The sequence below is a fragment of the Hyperolius riggenbachi genome, chromosome 12, assembly GCF_040937935.1.
Source record: "Hyperolius riggenbachi isolate aHypRig1 chromosome 12, aHypRig1.pri, whole genome shotgun sequence".
NCBI classification, from domain to species: Eukaryota; Metazoa; Chordata; class Amphibia; order Anura; family Hyperoliidae; genus Hyperolius; species Hyperolius riggenbachi.
The window spans coordinates 95,078,736-95,095,367 of record NC_090657.1 but is presented as its reverse complement, the minus strand read 5'-3'; the positions used below and the strand labels follow the sequence as shown (position 1 = coordinate 95,095,367).

The 16,632-nt window shown below is 46.8% G+C and overlaps 1 protein-coding gene across 16 annotated transcripts in view; it reads left to right on the top strand.

The window, feature by feature from the left end:
* Nucleotides 1-16,632, top strand: part of LOC137542461 (bactericidal permeability-increasing protein-like) — a 353,798-nt gene that overhangs the window by 323,955 nt on the left and 13,211 nt on the right. The window lies entirely within an intron of this gene.

Sequence of the window (16,632 nt, the reverse complement as noted above, 5' to 3'; positions counted from 1 at the left end):
GGGTTCGCGAATGTTCGCCGAACATCGCCGCGATGTTCGGGTGTTTAAACCCGAACTCCGAACATAATGGAAGTCAATGGGGACCCGAACTTTCGTGCTTTGTAAAGCTTCCTTACATGCTACATACACCAAATTTGCAGGGTATGTGCACCTTGGGAGTGGGTACAAGAGGAAAAAAAATTTAGCAAAAAGAGCTTATAGTTTTTGAGAAAATCGATTTTAAAGTTTCAAAGGGAAAACTGTCTTTTAAATGCGGGAAATGTCTGTTTTCTTTGCACAGGTAACATGCTTTTTGTCGGCATGCAGTCATAAATGTAATACATATAAGAGGTTCCAGGAAAAGGGACCGGTAACGCTAACCCAGCAGCAGCACACGTGATGGAACAGGAGGAGGGTGGCCCAGGAGGAGAAGGCCACGCTTTGAGACACAACAACCCAGGCCTTGCATGAGGACAAGAAGCGTGCGGATAGCAATTTGCATTTTGTCGCCATGCAGTCATAAATGTAATACAGATGAGAGGTTCAACAAACAGGGACCGGAAACGCTAACCCATCACAGATGTTCATTGTTCATGTTACTTGGTTGGGGTCCGGGAGTGTTGCGTAGTCGTTTCCAATCCAGGATTGATTCATTTTAATTTGAGTCAGACGGTCTGCATTTTCTGTGGAGAGGCGGATACGCCGATCTGTGACGATGCCTCCGGCAGCACTGAAACAGCGTTCCGACATAACGCTGGCTGCCGGGCAAGCCAGCACCTCCATTGCGTACATTGCCAGTTTGTGCCAGGTGTCTAGCTTCGATACCCAATAGTTGAAGGGTGCAGATGGATTGTTCAACACAGCTATGCCATCTGACATGTAGTCCTTGACCATCTTCTCCAGGCGATCGGTGTTGGAGGTGGATCTGCACGCTTGCTGTTCTGTGTGCTGCTGCATGGGTGTCAGAAAATTTTCCCACTCCAAGGACACTGCCGATACCATTCCCTTTTGGGCACTAGCTGCGGCTTGTGTTGTTTGCTGCCCTCCTGGTCGTCCTGGGTTTGCGGAAGTCAGTCTGTCGGCGTACAAATGGCTAGAGGAGGGGGAGGATGTCAATCTCCTCTCTAAATTCTCCACAAGGGCCTGCTGGTATTCTTCCATTTTGACCTGTCTGACTCTTTCTTCAAGCAGTTTTGGAACATTGTATTTGTACCGTGGATCCAGAAGGGTATAAACCCAGTAATTGGTGTTGTCCAGAATGCGCACAATGCGTGGGTCGCATTCAATGCAGTCCTAGGCCGAAGAGGTCATAGCCTAGGGTCACAAAAACCTGTTTATTTGGGCAATTTCAATGGTGGCGAGCCTGACGTACATAAATCGCAGCAATGGCCGTTAGCAATGGCCGCTAGCATTGTAGGGACCCTTAGGGGGAATATGACTGGTGAGTTTCGGGCCCCTAGGCCGAAGAGGTCATAGCCTAGGGTCACAAAAACCTGTTTATTTGGGCTATTTCAATGGTAGTGATGGTGACGTACATAAATCTCAGCCATGGCCGTTAGCAACGTCTGAATTTCACGAAATGTCTCATGCAGGTAGAAGACATATTGTTAGACTTGGATACCAAAGATGGGGTCCCTACATCTCTGCAAACCAGAGTTACAGGGGTCCAAAATTGGTAAAATCCCCCATAGGCTTTCATTGGGCCTCCTATTTACAGTTCCAAAATCTCACATCTTTTCAAAGGGCAATTGCTCAGCAGTGGCAAATTTTCTAGCATTGTAGGGACCCTTAGGGGGAACATGACTGGTGAGTTTCGGGCCCCTAGGCCGAAGAGGTCATAGCCTAGGGTCACAAAAACCTGTTTATTTGGGCTATTTCAATGGTAGTGATGGTGACGTACATAAATCTCAGCCATGGCCGTTAGCAACGTCTGAATTTCACGAAATGTCTCATGCAGGTAGAAGACATATTGTTAGACTTGGATTCCAAAGATGGGGTCCCTACATCTCTGCAAACCAGAGTTACAGGGGTCCAAAATTGGTAAAATCCCCCATAGGCTTTCATTGCCTCCCTATTTCACTTTCCAAAATCTCACATCTTTTCAAAGGGCAATGGCTCAGCAGTACCAAATTTTCTAGCATTGTAGGGACCCTTAGGGGGATCATGACTGGTGAGTTTTGCCACTGCTGAGCCATTGCCCTTTGAAATGGTGTGAGATTTTGGAACGGTAAATAGTAGGCCCAATGAAAGCCTATGGGGGATTTTACCAATTTTGGAGCCCTGTAATTCTGGTTTGCAGAGATGTAGAGACCCCATCTTTGGAATCCAAGCCTAACAATATGTCTTCTACCTGCATGAGACATTTCGTGAAATTCAGACGTTGCTAACGGCCATGGCTGAGATTTATGTACGTCACCATCACGATCATTGAAATAGCCCAAATAAACAGGTTTTTGTGACCCTAGGCTATGACCTCTTCGGCCTAGGGGCCCGAAACTCACCAGTCATGTTCCCCCTAAGGGTCCCTACAATGCTAGAAAATTTGCCACTGCTGAGCCATTGCCCTTTGAAAAGATGTGAGATTTTGGAAAGTGAAATAGGGAGGCAATGAAAGCCTATGGGGGATTTTACCAATTTTGGACCCCTGTAACTCTGGTTTGCAGAGATGTAGGGACCCCATCTATGGAATCCAAGTCTAACAATATGTCTTCTACCTGCATGAGACATTTCGTGAGATTCAGACGTTGCTAACGGCCATTGCTGCGATTTATGTACGTCAGACTCGCCACCATTGAAGTTGCCCAAATAAACAGGTTTTTGTGACCCTAGGCTATGACCTCTTCGGCCTAGGACTGCATTGAACGCGACCCACGCATTGTGCGCATTCTGGACAACACCAATTACTGGGTTTATACCCTTCTGGATCCACGGTACAAACACAATGTTCCAAAACTGCTTGAAGAAAGAGCCAGACAGGTCAAAATAGAAGAATACCAGCAGGCCCTTGTGGAGACTTTAGAGAGGAGATTGACATCTTCCCCCTCCTCTAGCCAGTTGTACGCCGACAGACTGACTTCCGCAAACCCAGGACGACCAGGAGGGCAGCAAACAACACAAGCCGCAGCTAGTGCCCAAAAGGGAATGGTATCGGCAGTGTCCTTGGAGTGGGAAAATTTTCTGACACCCATGCAGCAGCACACAGAACAGCAAGCGTGCAGATCCACCTCCAACACCGATCGCCTGGAGAAGATGGTCAAGGACTACATGTCAGATGGCATAGCTGTGTTGAACAATCCATCTGCACCCTTCAACTATTGGGTATCGAAGCTAGACACCTGGCACAAACTGGCAATGTACGCAATGGAGGTGCTGGCTTGCCCGGCAGCCAGCGTTATGTCGGAACGCTGTTTCAGTGCTGCCGGAGGCATCGTCACAGATCGGCGTATCCGCCTCTCCACAGAAAATGCAGACCGTCTGACTCAAATTAAAATGAATCAATCCTGGATTGGAAACGACTACGCAACACTCCCGGACCCCAACCAAGTAACATGAACAATGAACATCTGTGATGGGTTAGCGTTTCCGGTCCCTGTTTATTGAACCTCTCATCTGTATTACATTTATGACTGCATGGCGACAAAATGCAAATTGCTATCCGCACGCTTCTTGTCCTCATGCAAGGCCTGGGTTGTTGTGTCTCAAAGCGTGGCCTTCTCCTCCTGCGCCACCCTCCTCCTGTTCCATCACGTGTGCTGCTGCTGGGTTAGCGTTACCGGTCCCTTTTCCTGGAACCTCTTATATGTATTACATTTATGACTGCATGCCGACAAAAAGCATGTTACCTGTGCAAAGAAAACAGACATTTCCCGCATTTAAAAGACAGTTTTCCCTTTGAAACTTTAAAATCGATTTTCTCAAAAACTATAAGCTCTTTTTGCTAATTTTTTTTCCTCTTGTACCCACTCCCAAGGTGCACATACCCTGTAAATTTGGGGTATGTAGCATATAAGGAGGCTTTACAAAGCACAAAAGTTCGGGTCCCTATTGACTTCCATTATGTTCGGAGTTCGTCTCGAACACCCGAACATCGCGGCCAAGTTCGGCCCGAACCAGAACATCTAGATGTTCGCCCAACACTACACGTGACCCGTTCGGCCAATCACAGCGCTAGCAGAACGTTCGGGTAACGTTCGGCCATGCGCTCTTAGTTCGGCCACATGGCCGAACAGTTTGCGAACTCGAACATCACCCGAACAGGGTGATGTTCTGCAGAACCCGAACAGTGGCGAACACTGTTCGCCCAACACTAACTGTAACCACTGAGAAAGTATGCAACTCTGGTATCACTACCGATAGCTACTTTGGCCCAAATGCAATTCACTTTAGTTTTCTCCTAAGTGATATTTTCACACCTTGTCATAAAATGTCTTTTAAAGAGAGCCTGAGCCTTAAAATGTAAGATGAAAGATGATTCGCCACAGAACAAGGTCTTTATCCCCCCTAAATCTAGGGGCAAAATTCTACCACTTTCCAGGTCACAGATTTTGCTGCCCGAGGGAGGCAGAGCTTTGCGCTGTCAATCTCCGTAGATCTCCACCTTTCCACGCCCCTCTCAGTGAAAGAAGACTGAGAGGGGCGGTGAGAGGTGGCAATCGGCACAGATTGACTGGAGCAGAGGCAGAGCTACTGGATAAAGCTCTGCCGCCTCCAGGAAATACCGGAGAATTTTGCCATGGGGATTTCAGGGGAATAAAGAACTCATTCTGCCATGGGGAAGCGGCAAATCATCTTTCAACTTAAAGGATACGTCCAAGCACAGGTCGACTTCTTGTGCACTCCACGGTGTGGGTCACATGGTCTGCCCGACGTCATAAGGATTGTACTGTGCAGACGCAAAACTACTGTGCCTGTGCAGTTCCGACCTGATGATGTCGGCCAGACCACGTAACCCGCGCGCTGGAGCACACAAGAAGCTGACCTGGCAAGGTCAGCTTCTGCAGGGGAGAAGACCGGGAGCCACCGGAGCTGCGGCGAGGGCACAGGATAGCTGCCAGGGGCTGGAGGAAGCCCCAGGTAAGTGGATTTTTTTTTGGTGTGCCTGGACATATCCTTTAAGGCTGAAGAGGGTCATAAAATAAAAAAGAGGTACATTTTAAGGCTTCGGACTCTTTAAACCACCAGCAAGCAAAAAAAAAGACCCAAAATAGCTTTTGGGTACTTATGCTGAAATGTTATTTTGAAGAGAAAATAAAAAATTATCTCCTAGCAGATAACTCAGGAGAAAAAGTTAATTGCATATGGGTCTTTGCGGTAAATTTACAAAAATGGGGATAAGGTATTACTGCACAATGACTGGAGCGTAATGCATTGCATGTAATGTATTGCCTTATGCTCTACTCATCATGCTGCAAGACTTTACACCCATTAGGGCCTGTACACACTGCTGCACTTGCTCTGCGCTTTTAAAATCACATGCGTTTTTTAATCCCAAAATCGTGAAGACCTGTACACACTGGTGCGATGCGATTTTCTATTTTCATGAAGGTTTTTAAAAAAACATAGTGCAAGCACAGAAGTGTGTACAGGCCTTTAATCTGCAAACAGCAGTTTAATGGATATACTGCTGTGTCCCCACTACCACTACTAACAGAGATCATGACTGTAGGATAATACTTACAGAGCCTATGATCTCTCTGTTACCTTACAGTGACTGTGACTGCACTATCACCACTAACAGAGAAGATAACTGCTGTCTCACGGCTGACAGTGACTGCAACTGCATTGTTACAACTGACAGATAGTCTGGTCGTACAGTAGTACAGCCACAGTATCACTACTGACAGAGACTGTAACCACACTATAAGTACTGACAGACTGTGACAACACTATCACTACTGACAGAGACTGTGACAACACTATCACTACTGACAAAGACTGTGACAACACTGTCACTACTGACAAAGACTACGATCACACTATCACTACTGACAGATACTGTGACAGCACTGTCACTACTGACAGAGACTGTGACCACACTATCACTACTGACAGAGACTTTAACCACAATATCACTGCGGCCAGAGACTGTGACCACACTATCACTGCTGATGGAGACTGTGACCATACTATCACTGCTGACAAAGACTGAGACCACACTAACAATACTGACATAGACTGTGACCACACTATCACTGCAGACAGAAACTGGGACTACACTAGCACTACTGATGGAGATTGTGACTAGAGATGGCCCGAACCGTTCGCCGAGCGAATCTCTCTGGGCCCTGTACTACTTTCGGGTCGCTATGACCCGGAGTAGTACGTCTGCGCTGGCCCGGCGGTGCGCGTCCTATATCGCGCTCCTGTTGCCGGGCACTTTCTGCGCATGAGCGTGACGTCACTCATGACATCACGCACATGCGCAGAAAGTGCCCGGCAACAGGAGCGCGATCTAGGACGCGCACTGCCGGGCCAGCGCAGGCATACTACTCCGGGTCATAGTGACCTGGAAGTAGTACAGGGCCCAGAGATTCTGAGATGTTCGCCGGCGAACGGTTCGGGAACCGTTGGCAACATCTCTAATTGTGACCACACTATTACTACTGACATAAAATGTGACCACATTTTCACTACTGGTAAACTCAGGGAGCTACTGATAAAGATCACTACTGACAAAGATCATGACCACCCTATCAGTACTGGCATAGACTGTGATTGCACTATCAATAGTGACAAAGACTGTGAATGCACTGTCACCACTGACAAAGACTGCAACCACACTTTCCTGGCCACATCTGTGGTATCATACTGACACAGACCTACCTGAAACCAATATCTAATTATAATAGGTTATTACATTACACCTTAGCTATATGGGAAGCAATACTCCCTTAAATTTTTTAATGGAGATTCACTTTAACTGAAGCTTCTAATTTGCATTTGCATACTGCTGCCACAAACGGCAAATTAGATTATCAGTGAGGGTCACACTGTAGTCACTTCCTGTCTGAGTCAGGAAGTGGCTACAGTGTGACCCTCACTGATGATAAATAGCTTAAAAACACTTTCCTAGCAGAAAATGGCTTCTGAGAGCAGAACAGAGATACAAAGGGGAATTTCTTATCAGTGAGGTTCACACTTTAGTCACTTCCTGTCTGAGTAAGGACTGAGTCAGCCACTTACATAACTGATATTTAACTCTTTCAGATAGAGAAAGGAAAAGGGGAACACAGCATAGTAATTTGTGTGCTATGCACTGTACATACACATGTCTATCTCATCATGTCACATGTCACTTCGGGTATCCTTTAAGTCACCAATTCACTGATATCTGTAAAATTACAGAGATTTGGGAATTCAACTACATCAGCCTACGGGTGTTTTCACCTCAAGGATGGAAGTAATTATTCCTGTCGGTGCTTCTCTCATTCATTCGCCAATAACTTTATTACGACTGACCATACGTAAATGATCCCTATCTCGTTTTTTTTCGGCGCAAATTAGGCTTTTTGGGGGTGATAACGGTTTTCAGTAATAACTTTATTTTCTTTGCATTTTATAGAGAAATACAATTTAAAAAATACACAATTTCTCCAATCCCATCCCTTATAGTTTTAAAATAAGCAATGCTAAAGCCCTTATTTGCTAACATTACAGTAATATTCCTAAGTCCCTAAGGCAACTATTTATATATTTTTTTGGCAGTTTAGTGGCAAAAGGATCCATGAAAACAGATCTGATTACTGGTTGATCGGTTCTGTTTTCACTCCATTGCCGTTCAGCTGCTTCCATTCCATTTCCCAACATCAGAAGACATCTAGGGGCTGAAAGAAGCCCCAGGTAAGTAAAAATAGCTTTTTAATGTCGCCTTGTGAGTCTATTAACAGAGATTCACTGATATTTGTCATTCAAGTTCTCCACCTGTCGTTGAGATCTGCACTGACACAATATTGTCTGACCAACCATTTTGTCTGTGTTGGCACAAGCTACTTCTTTAGTCCCAGTATGTGGCATGAGCCATTTGTAATGGGTGTAAGGAGATCAGAGGTATAGCTAGGGTTTTCAGCGCCCGGGGACAAAGACTATTAATGCGCCCCCCAAAGTAAAGGTTGCGGTGCGCACAGCGTGCCGCTCCAAAAAGGGGCGTGGTCACATAATACATGTGGGCGTGGTTATGGGTGGAACCAAATGTATATGGAGGTTAGCAGGCTCACGCTCACCCACCCTCCCTCAGTATGTACCTTCCAGCATGTTCCAAGACAAATTCAGCAATCATGAGCCGCCCCCCCATCAAGACAAATTCAGCAATCATGAGGCCCCCAACATAACCAACTCAGCAATCATGAGGCCCCCAACAAGACAAATTCAGCAATCATGAGGCCCCCAACAAGACAAATTCAGCGATCTTGAGGCCCCCAACAAATCATGAGGCCCCCAACAAGACAAATTCAGTAACCATGAGGCCCCCAACAAGACAAATTCAGCAGTCATGAGTCACATAAATAGACAGCATTTCACATAAATAGGTAGAATGCCCCCTTAACCCATTCAGGTTCCGTGGTTTTCACGAGAGAAATGTTCACCTCCCATTCATTAGCCTATAACTTTATCACTACTTATCACAATGAACTGATCTATATCTTGTTTTTTCCGCCACCAATTAGGCTTTCTTTGGGGGGTACATTTTGCTAAGAGCCACTTTACTGTAAACGCATTTTAACAGGAAGAATAAGAAAAAAATGGAAAAATTCATTATTTCTCAGTTTTCAGCCATTATAGTTTTAAAATAATACATGCCTCCATAATTAAAACTCACGTATTGTATATGCCCATATGTCCCGGTTATTACACCGTTAAAATTATGTCCCTATCACAATGTATGGCGACAATATTTTATTTGGAAATAAAGGTGCATTTTTTCCATTTTGCATCCATCACTATTAACAAGTTTAAAATAAAAAAAAATATAGAAATATTTCATCTTTACATTGATATTTAACCACTTCCGGATACCGGGTGGTTTTGCTGATCGGTGCTGCGTGGGCTCTCCAGCCCGCAGCACCGATCAGCTAGCAGCCAGGCCGATCAGACTTCCCCCCTTTTTTCCCCACTAGGGGGATGTCCTGCTGGGGAGGTCTGATCGCCGCCGGCTGCTTGCGCTTGCGGGGGGGGCTCTCTTCAAAGCCCCCCTCCGCAGCGCTTCCTGGCCGCCTTCCCCTTCCCTCCCTCTACCTCCCCCTGTGAGCGGCGCAGGACGAATTCCGTCCTGCGCCTGATGGGATAGGCTTCAGCCTATCAGGTGCCGGCGGTCCCCGGCCAATCAGAGGCCGGGGATCGCCGATCTCCGCCACGGCGCTGCTGCGCAGCAGCGCCGTATACATGTAAACACCGGGGAAGATCTTCCCCGTGTGTTTACATTTACCCTGCGAGCCACGATCGGCGGCTCGCAGGGTGTTCACGGAGACACCCTCCGTGAACTGACATGGAAAGGCCGCTCATACGAGCGGCCGTTTCCATGCAATCCACTTCAGGATTCAGGGGCGTAGTTAAGCGTACGCCGAATCCTGAAGTGGTTAAAAAGTTTAGACCCTTAGGTAAATATTTACATGTTTTTTTTTTTTTATTGTAATGGTTTTTTTTATTTATAGTAAACATTTTATTTGGGTAGTTTTGGGAGGGTGGGGGGTAAACAATAGATTTATAATGTAAATGTGTGTTGATTTTAATTCATTTTTATTTTCAGGTGTAGTATTACTTTTTGGCCACAAGATGGCGGCCATGAGTTTGTTTACATGACGTCACTCTAAGCGTAACATACGCTTAGAGTGGCGCATCAGGAAGTGAATGGCCAGAAAAGGCGCAGCTTCCGAGAGAAGCTGTCGCTTTTTCAGCGGGGGAGAGGAATCAGTGATCGGACTTCATAGTCCGATACATTGATTCCCTGACTACCGAATCCGCGGCCGGGAGTGCGCGTGCTCGCGCGCGATCGGTCGCGGGGGCGCGCGGTAGCGCACATGGTTTCTGGACGTAGTTTCTACGTCCAGAAACCAAAATAGGTTAATATGGTAGACACCTCTCACCTGGCAGCAGTTCTCCAAAATACACTCAATCTGACGTGGTTCCCCAAAAATAGGTAGCCCCAGGTCTATAGTTGTCCCCAGAATAGGTGGCCAGCAGTATAGATGTCCCCAGAATAGGTGGCCAGCGTTATAGATGTCTCCAGAACAGGTAGCCAGGGGTAGAGATGTCCACAGAACAGGTAGCCAGGGGTATATGTGCCCAGTATATGTAGGCAGGGGTATGTGTGCCCAGTATATGTAGCCAGAGGTATATGTGCCCAGTATATGTAGCCAGGGGTATATATGCCCAGTATATGTAGCCAGGAGAATATGTGCCCAGTATATATAGTCAGGCGTATATGTGCCCAGTATATGTAGCCAGGGGTATATATGCCCAGTATATGTAGCCAGGAGTATATATGCCCAGTATATGTAGCCAGTGGTATATAAGCCCAGAATATGTAGCCAGGGGTATATATGCCCAGTATATGTAGCCAGGGGTATATATGCCCAGTATATGTAGTCAGGGGGTATATATGCCCAGTATATGTAGGCAGTGGTATATATGCCCAGTATATGTAGGCAGGGGTATATATGGCCAGTATATGTAGCCAGGGGGTATATATGCCCAGTATATGTAGCCAGGGGGTATATATGCCCAGTATATGTAGCCAGGGGTATATATGCCCAGTATATGTAGCCAGGGGTATATTTGCCCAGTATATGTAGCCAGGGGTATATTTGCCCAGTATATGTAGCCAGGGGGTATATATGCCCAGTCCATGTAGCCAGGGGGTATATATGCCCAGTATATGTAGCCAGGGGTATATATGCCCAGTATATGTAGCCAGGGGGTATATATGCCCAGTATATGTAGCCAGGGGGTACATATGCCCAGTATATGTAGCCAGGGGGTATATATGCCCAGTATATGTAGCCAGGGGGTATATATGCCCAGTATATGTAGCCAGGGGGTATATATGCCCAGTATATGTAGCCAGGGGGTATATATGCCCAGTATATGTAGCCAGGGGGTACATATGCCCAGTATATGTAGCCAGGGGGTATATATGCCCAGTATATGTAGCCAGGGGGTATATATGCCCAGTATATGTAGCCAGGGGGTATATATGCCCAGTATATGTAGCCAGGGGTATATATGCCCAGTATATGTAGCCAGGGGTATATTTGCCCAGTATATGTAGCCAGGGGTATATTTGCCCAGTATATGTAGCCAGGGGGTATATATGCCCAGTCCATGTAGCCAGGGGGTATATATGCCCAGTATATGTAGCCAGGGGTATATATGCCCAGTATATGTAGCCAGGGGGTATATATGCCCAGTATATGTAGCCAGGGGGTATATATGCCCAGTATATGTAGCCAGGGGGTACATATGCCCAGTATATGTAGCCAGGGGGTATATATTATTATTATTATTATTATTATTTTTTATTTATATAGCGCCAACATATTCCGCAGCGCTTTACAAAGCACAATAAGACGACAAGGGGAACATAGATACAGCTAACAAATATACAGCAGAGTTCCAAGCAGCACAAATATTGTTACAAAGACAGTAAACATTAGGAGGATGACCCTGCCCTTGCGAGCTTACAATCTAATGGGTAGTGGGGGACACACTAGGTAAGGGGGTGGAGGATGGATGAGGCAGTGATTCTTTGCCTCTGATTACATTGTGACAAATAAGTAAATAAAGGGCTATAGAATGTTATAAGCTTGTCTGAAAAGGTGTGTTTTAAGAGTGCGTTTGAAGATGTCCAGGTTTGGAGCATGACGTACAGGCTGTGGAAGAGAGTTCCAGATAGGGGCTGATGCTCGTGTAAAGTCCTGGATGCGAGCATGAGAGGAGGTGATCAGCTTAGAGGCCAGGATAATTTCTTGGGAGGAGCGAAGGTTGCGGGAGGGACAATATCTTGAGATTAGTGAGGAGATGTATGGAGGAGACAACTCGTGGAGGGCTTTGTATGTTAGAGTCAGGAGTTTGAACTGGATCCTCTGGGTAATGGGTAACCAGTGGAGAGAACGGCACAGTGGGGCTGCATCGGAAGAGCGTGTGGAAAGGTGAATGAGGCGGGCCGCTGCATTTAGAAGGGATTGGAGAGGAGCTAGCCTGTTTTTTGGTAGGCCACAGAGCAGGGTGTTGCAGTAGTCTAGGCGGGAGATGATTAAGGCATGAACAAGCATTTTGGTGGCCTCTTGTGTGAGGAAGGGACGGATACGGAATATATTTTTGAGCTGGAAATAGCAGGTGGTGGTTAATGAGGCAATGTGAGGTTTAAAGGAGAGCTCTGAGTCAAGTATAACCCCCAAGCAGCGGGCCTTAGTGGTTGAGGTTATTGGGGTGTTGTCTACCGTTATGGTTGCTATTGGTGGGGGTGTAGATAGCAATGGTGGAAAAATCACAATTTCCGTTTTAGTCATGTTGAGTTTGAGGAAGCGGGAGGACATGAATGCAGAAATGGCACGTAGACAGTCGGGGACTCTGGATAGTAGTGAGGACAGGTCAGGAGCTGAGAGATAGATTTGGGTGTCATCCGCATAGAGGTGATACTGGAAGCCAAAAGAGTTAATTAGTTGTCCCAGGCCACGGGTGTAGATTGAGAAAAGAAGTGGCCCAAGAACAGAGCCTTGAGGTACACCAACAGACAGTGGGTGTGGAGAGGACTTGGTGTTAGAGAAGGAGACAGTGTAAGAGCGTCCAGAGAGATAAGAGGAGATCCAGGAATGTGCTTGTCCCTTGATTCCTAAAGATGACAGTGTCTGCAGTAGCAGAGCATGATCAACCGTGTCAAAGGCAGAGGAAAGGTCAAGGAGTATTAGAATGGAGAACTGGCCTTTGGATTTAGCTACCAGTAGGTCATTATATATGCCCAGTATATGTAGCCAGGGGGTATATATTCCCAGTATATGTAGCCAGGGGTATATATGCCCAGTATATGTAGCCAGGGGTATATATGCCCAGTATATGTAGCCAGGGGTATATATGCCCAGTATATGTAGCCAGGGGTATATATGCCCAGTATATGTACCCAGGGGTATATATGCCCAGTATATGTAGCCAGGGGGTATATATGCCCAGTATATGTAGCCAGGGGGTATATATGCCCAGTATATGTAGCCAGGGGTATATATGCCCAGTATATGTAGCCAGGGGTATATATGCCCAGTATATGTAGCCAGGGGTATATATGCCCAGTATATGTAGCCAGGGGTATATATGCCCAGTATATGTAGCCAGGGGTATATATGCCCAGTATATGTAGCCAGGGGGTATATATGCCCAGTCCATGTAGTCAGGGGGTATATATGCCCAGTATATGTAGGCAGGGGTATATATGGCCAGTATATGTAGCCAGGGGGTATATATGCCCAGTATATGTAGCCAGGGGGTATATATGCCCAGTATATGTAGCCAGGGGGTATATATGCCCAATATATGTAGCCAGGGGTATATATGCCCAGTATATGTAGCCAGGGGTATATATGCCCTGAGTAGGTAGCCAGGTGCCCCCCTCCCTGGCCCCCCAGCAGGAGGGGAGCAGCGCAGTGAAGAGGGAGAGCTGCTCTCCCTCCCTCGCTGTCCCCTCCATTAATGTCCGTGTGCTGGCAGCGGCGGGCGGAACTTACCTCCGTCTCGTCGCAGCACGGATGGATCTGCCGCTACTCTGGTCTAGTCCAGACCAGAGCAGCGGCTGCGGGACCCGAACTTTCGGCCGGTGCTGGAGCGAGACGGAGGTAAGTCCCGCCCGCTGCGCCAGACACCCGGACGGCGGACAATAACGGAGGGGACAGCGAGGGAGTGAGGGAGAGCCCTAAGGTGAGAGAAGGGGGGGAGATGGCAGGCGCGGAGCTAGGGGGGGTCGGGGTAGGTCAAGTGCCCCCGGGCGCCGGGTCCCTAAGGGCGCCCAGCTGAGCTGATTTTTTTTTTTTGCGACGAGACGGAGGTAAGTTCCGCCCGCCGGGCATATATACCCCTGGCTACATATACTGGGCATATATACCCCTGGCTACATATACTGGGCATATATACCCCCTGGCTACATATACTGGGCATATATACCCCCTGGCTACATATACTGGCCATATATACCCCTGCCTACATATACTGGGCATATATACCCCCTGGCTACATGGACTGGGCATATATACCCCCTGGCTACATATACTGGGCATATATACCCCCTGGCTACATATACTGGGCATATATACCCCTGGCTACATATACTGGGCATATATACCCCTGGCTACATATACTGGGAATATATACCACTGGCTACATATACTGGGCATATATACCCCCTGGCTACATATACTGGGCATATATACCCCCTGGCTACATATACTGGGCATATATACCCCCTGGCTACATATACTGGGCATATATACCCCCTGGCTACATATACTGGGCATATATACCCCTGGCTACATATACTGGGCATATATACCCCTGGCTACATATACTGGGCATATATACCCCTGGCTACATATACTGGGCATATATACCCCCTGGCTACATATACTGGGCATATATACCCCCTGGCTACATATACTGGGCATATATACCCCCTGGCTACATATACTGGGCATATATACCCCCTGGCTACATATACTGGGCATATATACCCCTGGCTACATATACTGGGCATATATACTCCCTGGCTACATATACTGGGCATATATACCCCCTGGCTACATATACTGGGCATATATACCCCCTGGCTACATATACTGGGCATATATACCCCTGGCTACATATACTGGGCATATATACCCCTGGCTACATATACTGGGCATATATACCCCTGGCTACATATACTGGGCATATATACCCCCTGGCTACATATACTGGGCATATATACCCCCTGGCTACATATACTGGGCATATATACCCCCTGGCTACATATACTGGGCATATATACCCCTGGCTACATTTACTGGGCATATATACCCCTGGCTACATATACTGGGCATATATACCCCTGGCTACATATACTGGGCATATATACCCCCTGGATACATATACTGGGCATATATACCCCTGGCTACATATACTGGGCATATATACCCCTGGCTACATATACTGGGCATATATACCCCTGGCTACATATACTGGGCATATATACCCCCTGGCTACATATACTGGGCATATATACCCCCTGGCTACATATACTGGGCATATATACCCCCTGGCTACATATACTGGGCATATATACCCCTGGCTACATATACTGGGCATATATACCCCTGGCTACATATACTGGGCATATATACCCCTGGCTACATATACTGGGCATATATACCCCCTGGCTACATATACTGGGCATATATACCCCCTGGCTACATATACTGGGCATATATACCCCCTGGCTACATATACTGGGCATATATACCCCCTGGCTACATATACTGGGCATATATACCCCCTTGCTACATATACTGGGCATATATACCCCTGGCTACATATACTGGGCATATATACCCCCTGGCTACATGGACTGGGCATATATACCCCCTGGCTACATATACTGGGCATATATACCCCTGGCTACATATACTGGGCATATATACATACCCCTGGCTACATATACTGGGCATATATACCCCCTGGCTACATATACTGGGCATATATACCCCCTGGCTACATGGACTGGGCATATATACCCCCTGGCTACATATACTGGGCATATATACCCCTGGCTACATATACTGGGCATATATACCCCTGGCTACATATACTGGGCATATATACCACTGGCTACATATACTGGGCATATATACCCCTGGCTACATATACTGGGCATATATACCCCCTGGCTACATATACTGGGCATATATACCCCCTGGCTACATATACTGGGCATATATACCCCTGGCTACATATACTGGGCATATATACCCCTGGCTACATATACTGGGCATATATACCCCTGGCTACATATACTGGGCATATATACCCCTGGCTACATATACTGGGCATATATACCCCTGGCTACATATACTGGGCATATATACCCCTGGCTACATATACTGGGCATATATACCCCTGGCTACATATACTGGGCATATATACCCTCTGGCTACATATACTGGGCATATATACCCCCTGGCTACATATACTGGGCATATATACCCCCTGGCTACATATACTGGGCATATATAACCCTGGCTACATATACTGGGCATATATACCCCTGGCTACATGGACTGGGCATATATACCCCTGGCTACATATACTGGGCATATATACCCCCTGGCTACATATACTGGGCATATATACCCCCTGGCTACATATACTGGGCATATATACCCCCTGGCTACATATACTGGGCATATATACCCCTGGCTACATTTACTGGGCATATATACCCCTGGCTACATATACTGGGCATATATACCCCTGGCTACATATACTGGGCATATATACCCCCTGGATACATATACTGGGCATATATACCCCTGGCTACATATACTGGGCATATATACCCCTGGCTACATATACTGGGCATATATACCCCTGGCTACATATACTGGGCATATATACCCCCTGGCTACATATACTGGGCATATATAC